This window comes from Thunnus thynnus, chromosome 11 (genome assembly GCF_963924715.1).
Source record: "Thunnus thynnus chromosome 11, fThuThy2.1, whole genome shotgun sequence".
Taxonomy (NCBI): domain Eukaryota; kingdom Metazoa; phylum Chordata; class Actinopteri; order Scombriformes; family Scombridae; genus Thunnus; species Thunnus thynnus.
In genome coordinates this window covers 11224946-11247482 of record NC_089527.1, presented here as the reverse complement: position 1 = coordinate 11247482, position 22537 = coordinate 11224946, and the positions used below count along the sequence as shown (strand labels likewise).

The following is a 22537-nucleotide window of genomic DNA, read 5'->3' as shown; positions in this document are numbered from 1 at the left end:
CCACTCCTCCCCTCTCTTTTTGATGTGACAGACAGAGGTGATCAGGTACAGATTAAGTGGAGAATCACAGATGAGGACAGATTTGAACATGTTAGAAGGGGAGTGCCAATGTTTCACTGCTACCACAGTGTTCAAACCTGCCCCATGCTGAAGGCGGGTGTATGAGTGTGTGTGTGTGTGTGTGTGTGTGCGCATTTATATGTGCATGTACACACATATATATCCTTTTCTAAGTATATTTCTGCAGACCAGGGATCTCACAGTGGAAGAAACTTAAGCCACAAGTATCCTGATTGGGTGGTCATTAATGATGGCAATTAATGTCCATACTAAGGGAGCAAAATGTTCTCACATTCTATTAGAAAATGCATTGTTGAATTTTGAAAATGCTAGTCTCTTATTTCAAAAAGGGACATTATGCTTTAACAGATGGCATGATGTGTGGCAGAAAAAATAAGAAACAAACTTTCTGTGGCCTCAAATTCTTAGTGGTTGTTCACTTGTAATGCCATTAGAGCTGATCACACAATACAGGTGTTGTTATTTACCTGAATTTATGTCTATGTATTAAATAGTGATTTGATGAGCAGATTCAGTGCAACAGCACAAAAATTATTGTTTGCCTTGGTAAAAAGACTTGCACATCCCCGTTGTATATTTATGCCGTTCTCTGAATATACAACCAAGTACAGTATGTCAGTGAGAACAACTAAATTGCATGTTTGGCTTACTTATATAACATTATTATATTATATTAAACAAAAAAAAGTAATAATGGAGAACAAGTGGCTATAAAACAGAAGTTTAACCTGATGAGACAGAGCAAAATAATTAGATTTTTATTGTTTTGACATTTGAGTGTAGACAGAGACTTTAATGAAAATGACTTTTTGTTTGGACAGAAGTCATTTTAACATGTAAATAGCATTTTAGATTTATCTGCCTTTATGTGGATATGGCCTAAAGGAATACTTACAGATAAACTACACCAAACTAAACATTTCATTATAAGTAAGACAAGAAACATCAGACATTATACAGTAAATGCAGGTACCGATGTGTTTTTCTGAAGCAATCCTTAATCCTTGTTGTGTTTGAAGAAAAAATGAAGCAAGAACAATATCAAATAGGTCAGTTTATATTGCTGCATATTATTGATGTGCTTATATGCAGTATGTTAGGTATTACACAGAAGATGTCTCAGAGAATTTCTCAATATGTATGATGTCACTGCAGTGTGTTGGTGTTGGAACTGGTGAACTCACGTACTGTGCTTACTCAGTAAATTCCAATTCTTACATATTTCTACAGAATTGTATTCTACAGTATCTAAGATACTGTGTGTATAACAAAACACACTTGGTTAAGGGTATCTAAAACATGGTTATGGTATGGTTAAGATTAGGCAACTGAAACCAGTTGATTCAGGTAAGAGAAAGATTGTTTATTCAAAAAAGTCAAAGCTGACTAAGAGCATGAGACAGGGTGTAAAACTGGCTCTGATTTTTTTTAGTTTAGTTTTTAGTTTATTTATTTTCACAGGCAGAAAAGACCAATATATACAGTATAAGACATAATTGACAGGGCTTGTGCTGATGAGATCAAAAACCTGCATGGGCTTGTGAAGATATCTCACCAAAGAAATTAAAAAATACACCGACAAAGAAAAATTGGCATCAAATTGCATGATTCATTCTATAATCTGCTAATCACATTTAAAATGAACAACTTTAAATAAGAGACAAAAGTAGAACACAAAATAATACCCATTAAATCAAAAACAGTCAAAATCAGGTGACTTGTGCACTATAACTGAGAAGAAATAAAATGTTAATTACATATGTGCGTAATGTTTGTACCTTGCCCTTACATTTCTTCACTACGATAAGAGACATGGTTGAGACATCACATGATGCAGATCACAGTATCTCCAGTAGCCTAATAAATTGTCTCAGTCACAAAATGATAGCTTTTAGCTGTATTTGCACATCTTTGCCTCTAAAACAGAGAATTAAAATGTAAAATTTTCACTGAAAAGAGTATGATGACATTTTATCACTACAAACTATTACTTACCACACTGACCATCGTTCCAAGATGTGTCTAATAATGTTTGTGATCTCTATGTAATCCCTATAGCAGCCATCTGTCAGAAGTATTTTTTCTCTGATATCATTGTCATTGTCACAGTAATGGACTAACAGTATTTTAATGTTGTAATTATGTTACTGAAACCCTGTCATATGTATAAATGATACTGTTTGGGATTTAATGAATGTGCTTGTATGTCAAAAAGAGTGAGACAATTTATGTTGTGTGTGTGTGTGATTGTGTAACATCAAGTGTATGAAACATCCCCCATCTTCATCACCACTAACTGAACATGATGACATAATTCTTGACCAGGTTACATCCTTACCTGCACCAGATGTCTTGTGAACAGCATTCCTTTGTGTATGAGGCAGCTACTGCTGGTGTCTCACTACCACCGTACCACTGACATGATCACACCTTCTGGCTGGATGACATGTGTGTATTTGTGTGCATGAGGGAATTGAGAATTCTCTCTGATGTAGCGGTTGGGCATTCATCTTACGTGATCTGCCCAATACAATGATACACACACCAGACATCTGGAGGGCTGCGCTTTTATTGGGGTTATGACATAAAGAGTATACTCTTACAAGGATCAACAAACGGCGTGTGTGTGTGTGTGTGTCTGTGGGTTTTCGTGTGCTTGCGTGTACTTCCAGCACTGCCAGTGTGTAGGGAAAAGAGAGATCAGACACAGACAGGGAACATTTAAGAATGTACCTACCTCCCTGTGTCACAGCAATAGCCTTCATCTCACCCAGAGAAACCACAACAGAGGATCAGGGGGGATACCTCATTGGCCCATGACTGATGGCTCCTGCCTAAAGGGGAATTCCACCCTAAAACACATTTTATGCACAGGTGGTATATATGGCATGAGACACCTACTTCTTTAGTGCTTGTGCAGCTGGTAACCAAATTGGACTTGAATGCCATTTGAATACATGAAAAAGCCATTGCAGAGGAGCAGCTGATGTATGAGTGCTTGACTTTAGAGGCTGGCAGAGTCTACTTCTTCTCAGTTTGTCTAAATAATTAAAATACAAGTCAAGTTTTGACTATTAGGTGGAAAGAATACACTTTTTAGACATCAACAATAACAGTTAGGTAAAGAAGCAGCTGTTAATTGAAGATATTTGGCCCCGAGCTATTTATACTGTACAATGTCATCAAAGAAAAGTGAGTGAAAGATGGACTTTGTGGATGGTTATGTTCTGTTTACAGTGATGATTTTTCTTACATTGAGCCATATTTGTATTAATATTTAACGCTAAACCAAAATAAGAATATTTTTCCAGGAAAAGCTCAGACATCAAATGGGCCACTAAGCCTATTTCACTGTAATCATTTGCTTTCAGCTAAGCAGGTATTGTATCAACAACATAGCAGATGAGGCTGATTTTTTTGTTAGGACATGCCTATTTACATTTAAAAATTATACACTGTATTGTGTAAGATTGCCAAGATAATGTTGGAGAATTATATTCAGGGTGGATTTTTATTACACCTAAAATGATTTTTGACCTGGAGCTTTAATGTAATTATACCGGCATGCATTAAAGAAGTCTTTTATTGAAGTTGTGTGGGATAGTTTAGTCATCTTGCAGTTCTGGCATTCTTTGAGCAGAAATTACACCTTGTTTAGGTGTTTTTGTGGAAATGGAGTAGAATGGGTCTTTGTGTTGAGCTGAAACACGGCAGCCAAGAGGAAACTGTGATATTCATGTTGTCAGATAAATCAAATAGCTGTCAGATGAAAAGAACAATTAAATATTTAATTTTCAGAAAGACATTTTTCACTTTGAGTCATTGTCAAGAACCCAAATTTCATTTAACAGACTTAAATCAGAAAATGAGACTGTAACATTTAGAGGAAGGAGAAACTAAGGGAAACTGGAGAAGACAATGTATCTGAATATGTATGGATTGACTATTATGCATGGGAGAAGAGCTTTATTTAATTTACTTCAAGGAACTAACATGCCAGCAACTATAAAAGGAGCCAATCTTAATCACTTTTCTTTGACAATGATATATAGTGAAAGCCAAATTACTTAACCATAGAGAACTTAACCAAGCCTCTCAGGTTGAGATCCTGCCAGTCTGAGATCCTAATGTTGGTTGAATTGCCAAAAAAAGAGGTCAAGTAAATACAGAACATTGTGCTATGTTTTTGCTAGTTGCAACACAGCTCTTGTGTTGTGATCTTCCATATGGTTAATTTTCAGTAAATTAAAGTACTTAGTTAAGATTCTAAAAAGATAAATATTGCTGTTATGATAGACATGTGTTCATAACCATCCCATATGCATCCCAACCTCCTTCCTAATGGGCTTGTGACATTCTTGCAATGGTATAACAAGGTCACTACTTTCACCATTGGTACTGACAGACAAAAGTATAAAACTGGAAAATAGAAAACACTGATTGTTGCATTTGAACAAATGACCAATTCTGTCATTTTTCTGGTGAGGACAATTTCCAAGTGACAATTTTTTACAAAGCTAAAGGGATGGACTGTAATTATTGTGGCTGTATTTTAGTGAAAATGTGAACAGTAATGACATGGTTTGTCACTACAGCTCATGACAGTCAAAATAAAAACAAGAAGCTCAAAGAGAGAGATGAAAAAAATTACCAAGATGCAGTCATAATGATACGTGGAAGTCGGCGCTCACGTGTGTTACAACCATCTGACTTGTCATGTGGCTCTGACAGGTAGTTCTGAAACATTAGTCAATAGTTTTGGAAGGCCAGGCTCAAAGCCAAAACCCTTCCACTTTGCAATGATTGTGCAATCATAGCTTAGCTAGACATGGCAGTCTGTCAAACTTTGGATTTCTCAGTATGCTGGAAAGTTCATGTCACTTTGTTTTTTGGCCTTTCCAAAACCAAAAAACATTACATTTAATTAAAATTCTAAATAAACTGGGTGTTTTCCTGCTAAAATGTTAACGCTAGCTAACAACTTTTTGGTGAGGGGTTACAGGTTCTATTAAAGGCCCCCTCCAGAACTGACACATTCATTAGGTGGGAGCTGATCTTATATCAGAGTTTAGGGTAACATTAACATCTCTGTCCTGCTCTTAAGTGGTTTAGAGGTAGTTAACCCGAGATGTGTTTGCTAAATGCTTCTGTTAGATCAAAATCTCAAAGCTTTTTTTATGTAAGAGTGAAAAAGATTGTGTAAAGCAGATACTTCCCACTGTTATCATTACATTTGTGTCATGCTAGAATGCAAAGCTTGACAGGTGCAGAAACATAATTGAGAGGGGCGTGGCTTAGTGAACGGTCAGTTCCCAACATCTTACCACCATCTATTCATCCATCCATCCATCCATCCATCGGTTCATTCATCCATCCATCCATCTAACCACTCACTAAGGGCATCCAGTGCAGTGCAAGCCTCTAATCTGTGGGCCTGAGCAGCTGCTGCCTTGTGGCTGACAGGCAGCAGGGCTCTTATTATTGTACACACATGCATGCACTCACACACATGCACATAGACACACACATGCACATACACACATGCATACACGAAAGTCCTCTCATGTGGTAGGCCAGCTGCCAGTGGCGTGCCTTCCCCTTACCAGTGTGACCCAAACACTGCTGCTGCAGCTCCCGGTGCTACCGCTACACTCAGGGGACTTTCCAGCAGAGAAGTAGGAGAGAGCGGTGGGATCAAGAGATGGGGGAGATAAAGGGAGATAAAGGAAGTGGGGACAGTGTGCAGTGTGGTGGGTATACAAAGATTTGAGGGGAGAAAGAACAAAAGAGGGGGGGAAAGTAGTGCAGATAGCAGAGTAGGTGAGGCAGGGAAGGACAGTAAATGAGAAGAAGAGGATGAAACTGAAGGAAGGAAAAAGGGTAGAGGCTCTTAGAGGGATTAGGTTGGGAAACCTTAATATTTAGTTTGAAATGTGATCCAAGTTTGATCCCAAACAGGAAAAATATGACTGCGATGATACTAATATTTAAGGCAATTATTACAGATCTGAAATCATTTTTGCAGACAGAGGACATGTGGTTGATGAGTTCATTTATCTTGAAATTAGAAACTTTGGAAAAATGTAAAACGTTGTACCCATTCCATAATGGAAATAAATAGGAAATTGCTTAGACATGAAAAACTTTAACACTGTAAGAAGACTCCTCAGATAGAGATACAGTATTCTTAACACTATTTTGTGTGAGTGTAATTCTTTTGTAGAAATTTAAAATTACAAAACATCTAGTTAGGATAGCAGCAGAGCCTAACATGTCAAAAAAAAAAAAAAAAGAAAATACAGAAGTCAGAGTTGCTTAAAGTCTATTCTCATTCCCACAAAAACATTTAACTTTAGATATTTACTATGTCAAAAAATGTCATATTCAATCATTTGTACTCAAAATTATACACAGACAAATTACTTTAAGTAGACTGTAGCCAAAATAGTCTACAAAGTTTTGGACATTGGGAATGCTGAAAAGGCAACAAAATATTGACATTACTGAAACATTTGAAAGATTTTTATCATTTTTAGATGCAGAGATATCAATACACCGGCATTCTGTATGAACAATGGGTCATCAGGGGCCATGTGCTACATTCTTGATTGTACTAGTTTCAGCATTTGCACATAGGATTATCTCAAGAGACCTGTTTAACTGTGCTGTTGTCATAGCCTACTCATCTTTGTGTGGACTTTTGTGATGATTACCCCATACTGTAAACCAACCTTATAATCTATATATCCTCTTGCGCAGAGTAAATACTGTACACATATTGTAGAGCTTTCCCAAATGGCAGCTCTTTACGTAGTTGTCTGCCAGCTGTGTGACTATATATCAGCGATCAGTGATGTCTTTCAAAGCGCACAAACACCGTGGCTACACACAGCAAGGCATGGCTATGCTATGCTAACAATGCTAGCCATGCTAACTAGATGCTAGTTGTTGTTTTCAAAAAACAAGCTGCTGTGCTACCCTGGAGATACATGCAACACCCCGCACATCACTGCAGTGAGCAGCCACAGCAGGGTGCTCGCTGCTTGTCACACAGCTGACACACAGCGCTAGCTAGCACACACACACACGGCTCTGCTTACCTCACTGCACACTTCACTGCATCCGCAGAAACCCCACAACAACAAACTGAGCACGGAGCACTTCTTGATTTTGCTACATATTTTGTGCCATATATCAGTGCCAAGCTGTTGTCAAGTAAACTGTTGGCCGACACAGCTTATTTGTACTCAGAGCAAGCAATTTATTAACTTCTCAACAACATCACTGCATGAGCAGTACACGTAGTGCTGTCAGCCAACCTTTCTGCATCACTTACCTTACATCAGAGTGTGTGTCTACTTGTATTACCCAATACCTTGACAGCTGTCAGTGTACACGTGATATTCTCTCGCTAGACAGTGTAAAAAAGTTTTTGTGGGTAGACAAGAGGAGGGGTAAAAAATGAAAAGAAAAACAAAACAAAAACCCAAAATATTCGAATACTGATTTTGCTGTTTGAATACCGTGCCACTGAACAAAGCTTCGATCATCCCCAGTAGATTTAGGCCAGTGGTTTTCAATCATGAACAGTTATCACATAGAAATATGCAGCACAAAGCAAAGAAACTTGGACGGGGAGACCAGGGTTTGAGTCCTGTGTCCCACATGTGTTTTAGGCTACTAAAACGCTTGGTTAAGGTTAGACAGAGGTGGTGGTTTTGGTTGCAAAACTTGCCCCATCTTGTTTTTCAAGTCAATGTTGATCTTTTAAATATTAACCAAAACCACAATATTTCCCCAACATTAACTGAGTGATTTGAGTTGCCTAAACATAACCATGACAAAAAAAATATTGAATCATGCTTTAGTCGCCAAACGAGGATATTGCAAGGAAAACAAATGAAATACTTGAACGATTCACAGGTGTATTTGATATAAAGTGTTGATATAAAGTACAGTCTGGGCAGTATTACCCTTCCTACAAAATGTACAGTATTTGCAAATACAAATTGGCTGTATTAATGCAATTATTAGGGAGACATTCTTGGCTGAACAGACAAGCACCTCCTTGTGTCTGAAATTATTTTCCGATCAGCTGGATCCGACTAAATTAATGTGACTGACAACAGGAATTATTAAAGTCGTCCCAGATAGGTCCAACTATCATGAAAGAGGCTTACCATACTTTCCAGATTCAAAAAACACTACCCCATTTGGCTTCTCCACATTAACTTAGCATTGCCCATCTTGGTTTTTCCATTTTTTTCTAAAGTCATTAGCCTCAGCTAGCTGTACTTTTGACAGAACCTGTATATTAGCTTTCCTAAGCAACCCTAACCAAGAAAATATTCCCTCAGCACCAGTATACTAGCTGACCATTCAGTTATACACATATTGGGTAAATGAGTATTAAATCATAAGTGTACTAGCAAGATGACCATTCAATTATAAGCGTAATAAGCATACTAGCTAAATGACCATTCAAGAACTTGGATGGGAATATCCATGTAAATTCCAAATCTTCTCTGCCCAACCCTGGCCAGCCCAGCCCAGCTAGCAGGCTGCACATCTGCTGGTGAGGTCAGCAATCTCTTCCCATCGCAGTAACATAAGGATGATGGATGCTTTGGCCACAGAGGTTTTCTCTGTGGTTTCTTCCTCTATAGAGCTCGGATCCAGACTCACTCCGTCCGTCTCTCTCCATTCCTCTGATCTCCCCTCAGTTATCTTCCCGTTTGCTGTCTTTAGTGACTATGTCATTCTTAGAAACATTTAGTTTATTAATCATTCCATCTCTTAATATATTTCTCCCTCTCTGCCTCCCTCTCTTTTGCTTCTCAGGTCTGGGGACATGAGGAAAGCTTTGGGCAGGGCTAGGCAGGGTTAGGTCTATATAAAGAAAGCAGAGTAATATCTGTCATATGTTCTCCATGAGTTGGCAGTGGAAGCAAAAGGTTTTTAACAGAGGCCTAAAATTCTCAATATGATTGAACTGTGAGAACTGCTTTCTCGTTTGTAGCGCTGATGACCTCCATGAATTGAAATTTACAGTATGCTTTCTCTTTTCTTTTCTGTGAAAACCTTTGTCTCTCTCTTATCCAAGCGAGTCATCAAGTGTTTGGGTAAACTGATGAATAATTGTTAGCTAGCTGGCTCAAACCAGAATTGGAAACAGGTTTATTTCCAAGTAGGTTTGCACATACAGGAGTTTGCTTGGTGGTGCATAGCGATTGTAATATGCAAAGTAAGTGGAAATACAAGTAACTACACAAAGTAAGTACCACAGAGGTCAAGTAAATAATATACAATAGAAATTTGCCATATAACATTTTTAAAACATATTCTATAGTGAAAGAGATATTATGCAGTTTAAAATGACGAGACTGAAATGCACAAAAAATTAACTAGGAATGCGCAAATTTTCATAGTATAAAGAGTATATGCATGTGTAGTTGTGAAAATAATAATACAGAATTTGCATCAAGGTAACGTGTGATGGTAGATGCTGATGGGTTCACAGATGTGCAAATAATAAGATTTACATTAACATGTCATGTCCATGGATGTTTTTTATGGATGTCCTGAATACCTTTTTTGGGCTTCAAAACTTCTGCAACAATCATTATTATTATTATTTATTCAAAGCCTGCTATGATTGGGGGTGGGGATGTTGCTACATATTTTGTCCCGTAGGTCATTGAACCTAGCTTTTGTCATATAAACTGTTGGCCGAGACAGCTTATTTGTACTCAGAAGGAGCTATTTATTAACTTCTCAACAACATCATTGCATGAGCAGTGCATGCTGCGCTGTGGTAAATGCTAGATAGGACGGGCTGAAAAGACAAAATTTTGCAAGTGCGGTTAGGATGGTTAGGTAAAGGTTAAGATTAGGGTTAAGGTTAAGGTTAAGGTTAGCGTACAAATCTCGCAAGAGGTTCGCATATTCTCCCTCCGGCCCATCCAATCTAGCACCAACTGACTGCTGTCAACCAATCTTGCTGCGTCACTTACTGTACGTCACAGCATAACTGCTTATTCTAGCTCTGTGATTGGTTAGACAGTACGTCTGTCTAGTTGTAATACCCAATATATTGACAGCTGTCAGTCCACAGGTAATATTCTCTCAACTGTAAAAAAAAAAAAAAAAAAAAAGGTTTCGCGGGTAGGCAAGACGAGGGGAGGGGTTAAAAATGAAAAAAAAAAATATGTGCAGTATATAAACGAATACTCAAAGACTAATTTTGCCGTTCGAATACCACGGCACAAACACACAACTCTTCTGGATTTTTTTAGCAACAGCTTCAAGTGCATTATCATCTTGTCAACCGGAGGAGGACTGACTCATGTAGTGCAGAAAACCAAGACAGATGAGATACGTAATCTAGCCAAATGAGATGCATACAGTATACTGTACACGGTTAAGTGTAAAGAAAGGTGTATTAAATCACATTTGGATTTTATTATTTATGAGATACTTGAAGTGAAAAGTGTACACGCCTCTTGAGCTATTTTCAGAGTGAAAATAGCTCAAGAGGCATCATGTGCACAGTGCCAAGTTAAGCTTCAGCAATTTGGCAAAGACTGAATAAATTTATTGTCTTATAGTTCTTGATAACATATATAGACCATAAAATCCAGGCCTCAGAACCATAGTATTAAACGCCATGAGCAGTAGTGTGTGTTTTCTTTTCTGTCATGTGTATTACATTCCAACAGCATCATGCTGCATGGAGGGCAGTGTTTACAATGCAAAAGAGACCTTTACAGTAAGCCCGAGGGAAGTACAATGTGTAGATTTGTAATAGCTGAATCGCTGGGGCAAAATGCAAGCTGAACATACAGAACTATTACTTACAAAAGAGCTCACCAGTCATAAGCAAATGGAGTAGAGACTGTACTTTTTTTGTACCTTTGTAATCTCTCAAGTTCTGATTCCTTGAAAAATGAGTTGCTTTAAATATGTTTTGTTTTGAGGCTTTTGTGTTTTTTTTAAATGAATGCTGAGAAGGATTAATGAAGCATAATGTTTTGAAAAGGACTTGTTGAATCATCTTAGGAAACACATTTGTTACCTGACCTCAATTTCACCATGCCAGCATTTGAAAGCATGACAACGTAAAAAGTGAATGGGATGAGCATGTTCCCAGCATGTATCAGACATCCGTTCACATTTCATTCCAGTGGAGAATGTACAATACACTACACATTCATACAGTACCCACACACACACACACACACACACACACACACACACAGGACCGAGGCCAGCTGTGTCTGTTCATAGGAGGTGATGGTGAGATCAAAGCAGTCAACTTGTCATCCCACACCAGAACTGATCACACACACACACACACACACACACACAGGCATCAGGATGTTGTTAATCAGTAGCAGTAGGAGCTACTGCAGAGGGGGAGGAAGGAGAACTACAGAAGAAATACTTCTTTTTTTTTTCATGTGATGTTCACATGGTTTTTTTACGAGGCCCTGCAGGTGCCAGGAGAAAATTTAGTTTAAACTCGTGAACACAAATTGGTCAAAATTAACTCACTGCACACAAAGTAAACACTGATCCAACTTACCTTCTCTGACATCAAAATTACATATCTTTGTAATTTCTGTACCGCAACATCTTGTTAAATTGTTAATTAACAGAGATAAATATTCAAAGTATTCAAAGTAAAACTTTAAAAAAAAAAAGTTATTTTGTTTTTTAAATAAAAAAATAATAGCTTACCTGATTCAGGAGTGTGTATGAAACTTAAGCTTTCATTCATTAAAATAGTTTCCTGTCCCACACAAGGAAGACAGTAGTTGAATGAAAAAAAGAGGTTTAGATTTCATTTAAACCACATATAATGTTGGTAAAAAGCACAGACAAAGAGCAACCAGCTACCCCACTGGTAGTTAAACCATTACCCAAGACCCAAAATGAGTCACAGGCCTGTGTCTGGTGGGTCACCACATGTGCTGTGTGATTCAATAAGCCTGTATCCCAGGATGAGACTGTATTTCCAAAATATTGGTGCCAGAATGAGAAACTTTAGGAAACCTTGCAAAAAACAACACACTGCTCATCTGCTTCATTTGATTGACTGACCAATCATCACTTTTTTTCCTAAATAAAATGAATACCTCTACTGTGTCACCATTACACATTTTTGTGGTCATTAAGATGTCTACGGTAGCCATAAATTGCTCTACATGTGGGATGAAGTCTTTGATTCTAGGGGCAGAATAAGTAATAACCACGAGGTAGAGAGTCATTAGATGAAGAGGTTAGTGCTGACCAGAGTCGAGGGGGGAGGCTATTTGCTGGAGCTAAATAATAGGGTGGGGTCGACTCCCAGATCAGGTGAATGAATGGTTGTCACTTTTGGGGATCAAGAGGAAAGCTATTTGTGAAATGATCCACGCTCACATACACACATGCGCTTATTGAGACATACGTGCCCACTTACATGGTCGCACACATTTGCATGAAATCAACACTTAAAACACACAGTCATAACAGACCGAAGGTTATGTTAATTGAGTAATTTTCTAAGATTACTGATCTGGTAAGAACAGATAACACCCTCACTCTTTTCACTAAAAGGGAAAATTACAGGCATTTTGTTACAAGGAGGCGGATGTACTGTAAACTACGGTGGATTCAAAAGCTGCACTCTAGGGATTATTATGCTGCACTCTAGGCACAATCATGCTGTTATTATAAAGTGTTCTCGATATGTAGATGTTTTAAAACCGGGTTATTTCACGCAAACCAAACTCGGTTTTTCATTAGTGTTTCCAGTAAAACTCCTGCAGCTGCTCAATGACATCCAGCATTTCTAGCAGCAATTCACATTTGCAAGCTGTCTCACTGATTTGAAAATGTTACGGGAACAAGAGCCTCGAGTTACGGTAAGTGTTTGTGTGTGTCTATGTTGAGTCACTGTTCTTGGGCCAGTCACAGAGTGAGGTCAAAGGTCAAATGAGGTCCCACTTGCTTTAACAGGGGGGGACCTTATTTCCTGTAGTCGCAAGCTTCTTGTGTGGCTCCTGAGATTGGGTGCAGAGGAAAGAGAAGGAGTCAAGCAGGGAGTTGATTGAGAAAATAAAGTTAATTTTGAAGCCTTATCGTCAGGGTGTTTAACATCCCCTCACTCACAGGCAGGAGTCGGCTGTAATGACACAATTGTATCCAGATGATCATGATGGAGGGGAGGATCTCTCTCAAGTCTTTTCTCACAGGAAAGTTTGCACTCGTTCTTTTGTCTTACTCAAAGGCACACATGGACCTGACAAAGTGGCTTAAAGCTGCTGATTGAGATAAACAACATTATTAAGCATTGCTTTCATCATCTGTTGTCCAAACATCATGAATCCATGCTACTACATCAGGATGTCCCACAGGTTCACAGGAAAATGACTCTCAAGAGCAGATTATTAGTCATTGCTGAATCTGTATCAATTCATTTTCCATTACTTAACTGCTTATTTTATGTTGTGGGTACATTTTCTTTAAATGCAAATAATTTGTCCAATGCACAAAAAGTAAGAGAAGTATGTTTGTTCATCACAAGAGTAATATTCGGACACCTTGCCAGCAGCCACAGTTTTACATCAATAAAGAAAAGTGCAAAGTAACGCTGTAAAATCACAATTGTGCATTGGTGTTTTCATTTGCCTTGAGCTTCCACAACTTTCTTGTGAGTCAAGTAGCTGTTTTCCTCAGAGATTTCAGCTGACCTAACTCTAACCTTGACCAAAATATTTAAGTGGTCTAAAGTTTTCTAACCGTAATCATATCTTTAACTAAAGATGTTGTGATTGCCTGAATTGAGCCTATACACGTCATGAAGACTAGAAAATGGCCTGTTCCCGTTCAAACTTAGACATATAATTCTTTCACGGAGAGGGAACATAATCATGATACTTTCTGTTTCAGATTTGCTGCTCATTTCACAACTTATTTTGATGCAGTGGGCCTGAGAGAGTTATAATATCTCATTCAGACCCTCTATTGAATAAGAAATTTTGCACTAACTTGGAGTAAAAAATACTACTGCTGAGCCAGCCATCTAGCGTAATTTCCATCTTTTCTCATTTCTTGTGTTATTTTGAACTTTAAATCACTGCACTGGAAGGAGGAACAAAGCTGACTGTCTCTGAAATATACAGTCACTGGTTATCATGATGTTTTTTTGGTCTTGGATCTGTGCAAGCGTTGGTTACGGTTGAAATCAAGGCCATTCATAGCCATAGCAACCATACAAGACAGAGATGCTGATGAAAATGTGATCACGCCTATGTGTATGTGTGTGCACATGTGGTATCATGGGAAGGTTTTATCGAGCGGACTGAGGTCCAGACTGAAGGGTGAGACGATGACAACTTGGTCAATATTTCCATTAAGTCAAACGGTTACTTCACTCCACTCCTGGCCTAACGTTTTGCTACCATCAGTGTAGTGTGGCTTTGTTCCTGGAGTGGTGCCAGTTAACAGATACTTAAATATATATAGGAACATATAATAATTACAACCTGATAATTACAACTATTTACAATACAAACATTTATACTAAGTAGGCCATGTATATATTACCTCTTTCCAGAAAGAGATGGAAAAATAACTGTTTTGAATCAAACATGTCTGCTTTATGTGTTTATGTTAAATATAACAAATGTGTAAATATTATAATCATTCACCTTCACGCCACTGTCACATTTCCCGCTCTTTCTCTTCCATCTTTCCTGCACTCTGCACTTCACATAATGAAGCAGAAATGTCAAAACCATGACTATCCTTCAATGAGAAAATTAAAACTATTGTCTTAAATAGACAACCTTCATGTAGATTATTTAACTACCATGTAGGCTGGACAGTAATGTGCTACAAATAAATAAATATACTACATAATCTAAAATAAAATTGATCTAAAATCATTTCATTATTTGCATAAAAATCACTGTCAGCACATCCACATCTGCCCAAAGGCAGCACCTGCATGTTATTGGCCCCATAAAGCCACCATTAACACCCTGTCACCATCAGCAGGTAATTTACTGCTTTAATTACAGACAGAAAGAATACCAGAAAGAGTTTATAACCACTCTAATAGGTATGACCCCTGCAGGTCCTCTACAGGGTCAAAGGGTGTCACCATCATTCTTCAAAAAAATGAGTTCAGGGTTTGGGGATATAAAATGGATGGACAGCCTAAATGCTTTGAGTTTAAGGAGCTTACAAACTCGATGAATTGTGAATAATCATGCATATAGACACTGAAGAAATTAAAATATGGCCAAATTATTGGGCTATAAAGAAGATAGCTATGCTTTTTTTCTGTTAGATAAGAATGTGAAATAGCAGGACAACCATTCAGGTCTTGAGGCAAATGATATGTCTGAAAAGCACAGTATTACAGAGATTCTGTCACTGAGTGAAGAAACAGAACAACACAGTAGCCCCAACAGCCTCAGAATACACAAAACAACATTCATTAAACATCTGAAAAATGGTATTTAATGTCTGCCTTTGATGACAATCCAAATTCTAGCTGCATTCCTTTCCCACGGCATCTTTTTTTTTTTAGATTTCCAAAAATTTCGAAAACTAACCAAAGCCACAGTAACATCAACCAGATTCAACCAACAACATTACTTAACTGAAAAAGCATTATTGGTTTGATCCCCTGCATGGTTCCATGTGTTTATGGTCAGACTGAGCATGCATCTGTTTGTGTGTGTGTGTGTGTGTACTGTGGTTGTGAGTGTATTTGCATATATACAGTTAAAAGTGTTGTCTGTGTGTGTGTTGTTATTGCATATTTCAGTACATTCATGATACATTTGTGTTACAAAACACTTACCAAGGCGAGTGTGTGTGTGTATGTGTGTTTGTGTGTGTGTTGGATGCTGTGGGTGAGCAGGGTGGGGTGAAAGACCCTGATGTGGTTGCCTCTGCGCTACTTCAACACATGGTGATGGGGGCATGAGGCTCTACGCATCACCAAGAATGTCTGGGAATCTTTAGTGTGTGTGTCACATGTGTATATGTGCATCTGTGTATATGTGTACAGTATGATTTCTGATGGGCCGATGTGGCCATACTGATCATTATGTATTTGTGTGTCATGACGATGGCCTGGGAATATTTCCTCCAGATACTAGGAACAGCTGCCTTGCTAACCCCCAGTGGTACACCGCTTTCACTATCAATCTTTCCGGGAATGTATCTCTCTTTGACTGTATGCCTATGTATTTCTCCTCATATGTTAATGTGTTTCTCTGATGTTTTTCATTATAAGAATTTCACTTTTTACATGCTACATTACACCACTTCTGTACTGTCGGTCTACACGCAACAGGAAGTGTTAAGAATGTATAAACAGACAATAAATACAATACAAGAAATGTAAGACATCTGTATTTATGCCCCCTACATATGTGGTGGTACAATTTAACTGTTAACAATCTGTTTTTAAAGGATAGGCTCATAATTTTACAAGTCTGTCTGAAAACAATAATCAGATATTAACAATTTCTTGCTGTAATCATTCCTCCTGTTCATACTGATCATTAAAAGATGCCTTCCTAATGTGCTTACAATGTAAGTGATGGGGGGAAAATGTATTTAAATGTTTATTTGAAGCTATGATGAAGCTTCAGTCATCCAAATGAGTCAAAGTTAATGTCTTTTTAGAGTCAAATTTTCTCTTTTTGTTGCCATGCTCTCACCGAGGCTGAACCGGAAAACACTGTCCGTAGAGACACAAAGAGGGAATTTTACACTAAAAAGACTGTAACTTTGGAAGATATCCACTTGATTTGACTGACTCAGACTGTTGAAAGCCTCATATTAGTTTCAGATAAACTTTTAAAATAAATTGTTGCATAGAACAAGGACTGTGGATTTTGTCCCCTATCAATAACATGCATTTAGAGGGGACTTTTTCAATGGCCGGTATGAGCAGGAGGAATGATTACAGAGAGCAAAACCCATTTCAATGTTCATACGGGCACCTGACTTTTGTTTTAAGACAGACTTGAAAAATTGTGAACATATCCTTTAATTCTCCACATTCTGTAAACGCCCTACTGTTTTGACATACACTGAGCAACAGACTGTCTGTGTTCTATAAGAAATCAAATCAGTAATGCCTTACAACATTACTGATTTGATTTCAGTTTTGTTAATATTTATAATTCATTCCATTCTTTTGCCTTTTGTTTACTTGTATTGTGTTTTCCCAAGTACTGTAGCAACAGCGTGACTCAAGTACAGCTTGTGTTCATTGTGGTAGAGGTGGGTAAGACACCACATGTTATAATCCCTGGCTTTTTGGCTCTTATACTCAACACAAAGTTTGTATGATTTAGTTGTTGACTTGTTTCCTTTTCTTTAAAGTCTTAGATGGTTTGACTCCGAATGGTCCTAGACATATAACTAAAGAAAGATTTACTGCATTTGGACAAAGATCTACATAACAGCTGTCGTCTGTAAGAATATGTAATACGGCAGACCAGCAGACTGACTGATACTGAGCAGCATTAGTCATCCAAAGTAAATGGAAACCAAAATAACAGTCACATTCAAAACGTAGCGTAATAAAAACATTACTTTCAGTTTAGCAGTTTTAATGTCCTTCTCTTCAGTAAGCTATAGCCTCCCTATGTGTAACCTACACATGCACTGTACATTGGTCGACTGTGGTGACACAGAGCTGCATATCTGGGTGTACAAGTTTCTGCACTGTTTGTAAAGACGTGAAAGGCATGACAGTGTGATGTGAAAATATGTTGAAATTACTGAAACTGCATGTGAACGAAAGCAGAGAACATGCTTTAATGAGAAACTCCACATTGCTGCAGCCAAGCTTGTAGTTGGTAGGACTTATATACCATTTCCAAAATAACTTTGTTAAGTGTCGCGGTATCATATATCTGTTTCACAACACACAACTCTGTAAATTGTGGCTATGACACATGTCGAGGTTCTCCACGCGGTTCCGTGGCGGTTCCCCGAGCGGTTCCTTGAGCGGTTCTCGTGGTGTTTGCTCCCGAGCAGCTGCACAGAATCGGGGCCAATCCGCTGCTGACTTGACTGTTCTGCTTCCAGAAGTCAACCAACCCCGGCAAATGGAGTACAGCTTTTCCAGGGATCTCGGGCTCCCGGGATCAAACATTGTTGCTAACAGGCGGCCCCGGCAGGCAGGCAGGCAGCGGTCACCACAGCACCGGCCCCTGGGCCAGAGGGAAACACCCTCCCTGTGGCTTCCCTCTCCTGACAAATATTAAAGACCTGGCCTTCCCCTTTGGCCATTTCTGCTTTCCTTTATTTGCGTGCCATTTTGTGGTGGTGTAAATAAAAAAATTCAAAAAATCAGTGTAGTTCTCCCCTCCATTATTTATGTTCAATACGTAAGAATCCAGTGAAATCCCCATAAAACAACGAAAACAGATACACATTGAAACATCTGTTAAAACACTTTAAGTAGCTCTCTTTTATTTATTTATTTTTTTTCCTCTTGTGTCTTCCAATAATGAGAATGCATTTTCTGACAAGGTTTTACAGAAAACATTGCATAGTTTTCCATCACTGGCTACAAGTGAGCACTCTCTTGTCCCCTGTCTTGATTTTTCTTGTACATTGCAGTCCTTCTTTCTCTTCCCTCCCTCTCTTTCTCTGACAGGGTTACAGGATTAGTAGCTGTGTCTTCAAAGGCAGGACCATATGCTTGCAGATTTACTACAAACACACAGGGGATAATTGTACCAAGGGCAAACTTAAAATCACAGGACACTTCTCTGACTGCTGGTTCACTTTATTGTTTTTCAAGTTTGACAGTAAGCCACATATCCATTGTTAAAGTTAAGACTAATTTTCTTTCCTTAGTTGCCTCTGAATCATCATGTGACTCATAAACCATTTGCGTGTGGCAACTCCCTCCTTGTCTTCATCCACAAAGAAAAATATACTAATTACACATTTCAGCCACACTGCACTTAGGTGCTAAAGTGTATAAAAGAGGCATTAAAAACAAATACCTCATCATTGTCGGTTTAAGGGGATATATTGAGCGTGGAGAACCCATATGGGAGGGAGTGGCGTAATGGAGTGATGTGAAGAGGTTCCCTTGTGTCTCTTGCACTCTGCCACCAGGTGATGTTTCATTTCCTTCACCTCACCTTCGCTTCCAGCTGCCTGGGTGTAATAAAGACCTGTGTAAACAATCAAGGCATGGAAAAGGACAGAGACAGACTGAAAGTAAGAGGTGAGAAGAGAAAGGTGAGGAGAGTTCATGAAAAAGGCTTCATTTTTTGAGTTTTAAGGTTATTGAGAGAGAGAGAGAGTGAAAGAGAGAGAGAGAGGCTGACTGAAAAAAGCACCACAAAGTTTGAAAGTCGAGCTCATTCTCTCCTCTTGTGGAATAAGACATCTGGAGAGCAGGTGTTAGAGCCAGCTGTGGTAGAGAGAGGAGTCAGTGGTAGTCTGAGCATATGGAACTGCTCCCTCTATAGGTCATTGGGCAGCATTGCACCTCAGTGTTTAGGACAGGGATAGGTCAAGACATGCCCAGGCAAGGACCATTCAATTCAAGGACTGATCGCCCCCAACTGGGTAATGTGAGTGAAGTGTCTAACAGGCCTGATTCAAAACAGTGAAAATAAAAAAAGAGCATAATAACTATTATGTGTGCTGAGGAATGTGGAATGCAAGTGTGACAGCAGTGAAACTGACTACACAAATCTGTATGTTATGGCTTGCTCAACCATTGATGGCAGAGCTGGCTGTCTCTGTAAGTGATGTAATGTCAGTATTGTACATCCATCAGAGGGAAAATGAACATAAAATGGAGTGCAATGCTGTAAAACACAATGGAGCATTTTTACGGCTTCACAAAAAAATAGCCCAATGTTACAGGCATGTGGCCTTTCCTGAATGTGGTTGATATACAGTTAATGTCACTGGAAATTTGAATGAACCATATTGGGGGTTAGACAATGCCCTTTTGCCCCTTTCCCCTTTCCCTCATTCTGTTCCCTTTATCATGAACATTTCTAGTTGCCCGAGCAGCAGTACTGAGACACAAGCAATTCACATTAAAGTCATGGTGTAAAACTATCTCAGCATGACACAGCATGTCCTGAGTAAAAAATACGAAAGGTTGGTGATTTATTCTATCTTGTTAAGATTTCCCATCCTTGTGTGTGTGTGTGTTTTTCTCCTCTGAGAAACTCTGTATATATTGTATTCAATATTTTACAATTTACAAAAGATGCTTTTATCCAATTTATAAAAGATGCTTTTATCCAAAGTACATCTGAGAGTTGGAGTGAAAAAAATAAAAAATAAAAAACTAAACACCAAAAAGTCTGAGAACTTATAGAGACAATATAGATAGCAAGGTGTGTCCAAACTTTTGACTGGTACTGTATATGTATTGTAACTTCTACATATAGCCCTGTTCAAAAAATGTAATGAAACAAGAGTGAAAAATTTATTTAAAAACTGTAAAGGGAGACATTTTTACAATGTGTAACATTACTATCATATTTTCTAAGCTATAATTTCCATAGCATAAAATTTATTGAGGCTGTGTTATTGTTGAGGCCATCAAACACACCAGTTTTACAGAGGCAATGAATCATCACACAAACATGCACTCTGAGTGACCCTTAAGTACAAGTAGTAAATATATTTTGAAATAAACCCTTAAAAAGTATATGCACCAAAACTATGATATAAAATGGATTTTTGGAATTGATTTTCTCCCATATTATTTACAATACTTAAGTTTATTATTTTAAATATGTATTGAATTAGAGAGATTTTCTTTCTTTTCTCACGAATGAGGTTTCCAACTCTCAAAGCTGAATTCCTGCTGACCCTGAGTCCCTGGGTTGGCCAAGAGGAAAAAAAAAATAAAGGAAAAGATGGACGCTAACAAGGGGCATCCCGTCTGTGTACCACACAACCTTGGCTCTTGTATACAGGTTCTTTACTTAATAAACCAAATCAATCACTATATTGAGGATTCCACAGCGCTAATGTAGTCACTTAAATTTATTTGTCTTATGCAATCATATCACACATAATAAAATAAATAAACAAGCAAAATTAGGAAAGAGTAACAACTAAATTAAATTAAATATAAAGAATTGTGCCTTGGGCCTTATTAAGTAATGATCAAGTCAGTTATCTTCTGGACTTCTTCTTCTAGAGGTTCAAGCATTTAATTAAACTGTTGGTGTAAAGGAAAACACAATGTCAAATTGAAACATTCAGTGTTACTGATGGTTGTGTGCGGTGGTGTAGGCCCTCAAATAAAACAGTCAAACTGAATCATTCAATAATTCTGTTTAGTAGAAAGTGATCTGTGATGGTGGTTTCAGTCCTGACAAACCGGCCAAACCTTTAGCTTTTTATTCTGTCAATGTCTGAATATGGATATAAATAGAGTGCAAAGCAGAAAACTTTGTGGAAATGAAAACACTTTGTGGAAGATGGAGAATATCTTGTTTTTATGGTTGCTGACCACAGTATTCATTCAGCTGTTGAAGACCATCCTCAACTTACACAGGACAGATGAAAACAGCTTAAACGTTGAAAAGATTTTGACCTGCAATATCCATACAAGACCTCACAAAAAAAAAAAAGAGGACATGTGATTCCTGTGTTATGATCAGTAACCTATAAGCCCCATGTCCTAATAAAGGTCTAAGCCTGACTTTTCACTGTACATCACAGAGATAATCTCCAGATGAAGATGTCTTAGAAGTAATTATGTTTAATCCATTCTTCAGTACATGTGGGTAATAACCTTCAAAGTTTTTACTGCTCATTAAATACTGACAGCCAAGATGTTATGACAAAGTACAGTGTGTGTGTGTATGCGTGTGTGCATAAAAGCACAAAAACACAATTTATATATTTTGCAAATTGTGTCTGCACATTCATGTGTGTGTGTGGTGTGTGTGTGTGTGTGTGTGAGTGTGTGTGTGTGTGTTTGTGTCTCTACACGTGTGTTTGCACATTCCTGGCCCTCCAAACTCATGTATAATAAGCTTTACTTTGACATGCCCTAAAGATGAACTTGAGAATCAGCATCGTTTGACTTCTTCCCTTTTGACATGGCTGCCAGTCAGCATCAGTGGTTGGGTGAAACCAGAGCTGCTGCCCTCAGAGGATCTTCTCTCACCCTTTCTCTCCCTCCCTCCCTCCTTCTCCCTTCCTTTCTGCTCTGTCTTGTTCTTTCTGCTGCTCTCTCGGCAGTTCTCCACTCGCTGCTCTCTCCAGGTAAATCTGTTTCATATGACTTTGCAAAAGGGGCCCTCTGCAAAGGTTAAGACCAAAGGTTAAGACCAAAGGTGGAACACCACGCTGGAAGAAAATTACCCTATACAATCTTCAAATTATGAATTTGCATCTGATCTAGGTTGAATCCAAAACTACAAAGTTATGC

At 38.3% G+C, this 22537-nt stretch overlaps 1 long non-coding RNA gene across 1 annotated transcript; it reads right to left on the bottom strand.

Annotated features, from left to right (window-relative positions):
• Nucleotides 1-16104: 16104 nt before the first annotated feature.
• On the bottom strand, nt 16105-20500 carry LOC137192096 (uncharacterized). Its single transcript, XR_010930509.1, has 3 exons — nt 19461-20500; nt 19119-19275; nt 16105-18819 (listed from the first exon to the last, which is right to left on the bottom strand). It is a non-coding gene; the product is annotated as an uncharacterized lncRNA (long non-coding RNA).
• Nucleotides 20501-22537: the final 2037 nt, after the last annotated feature.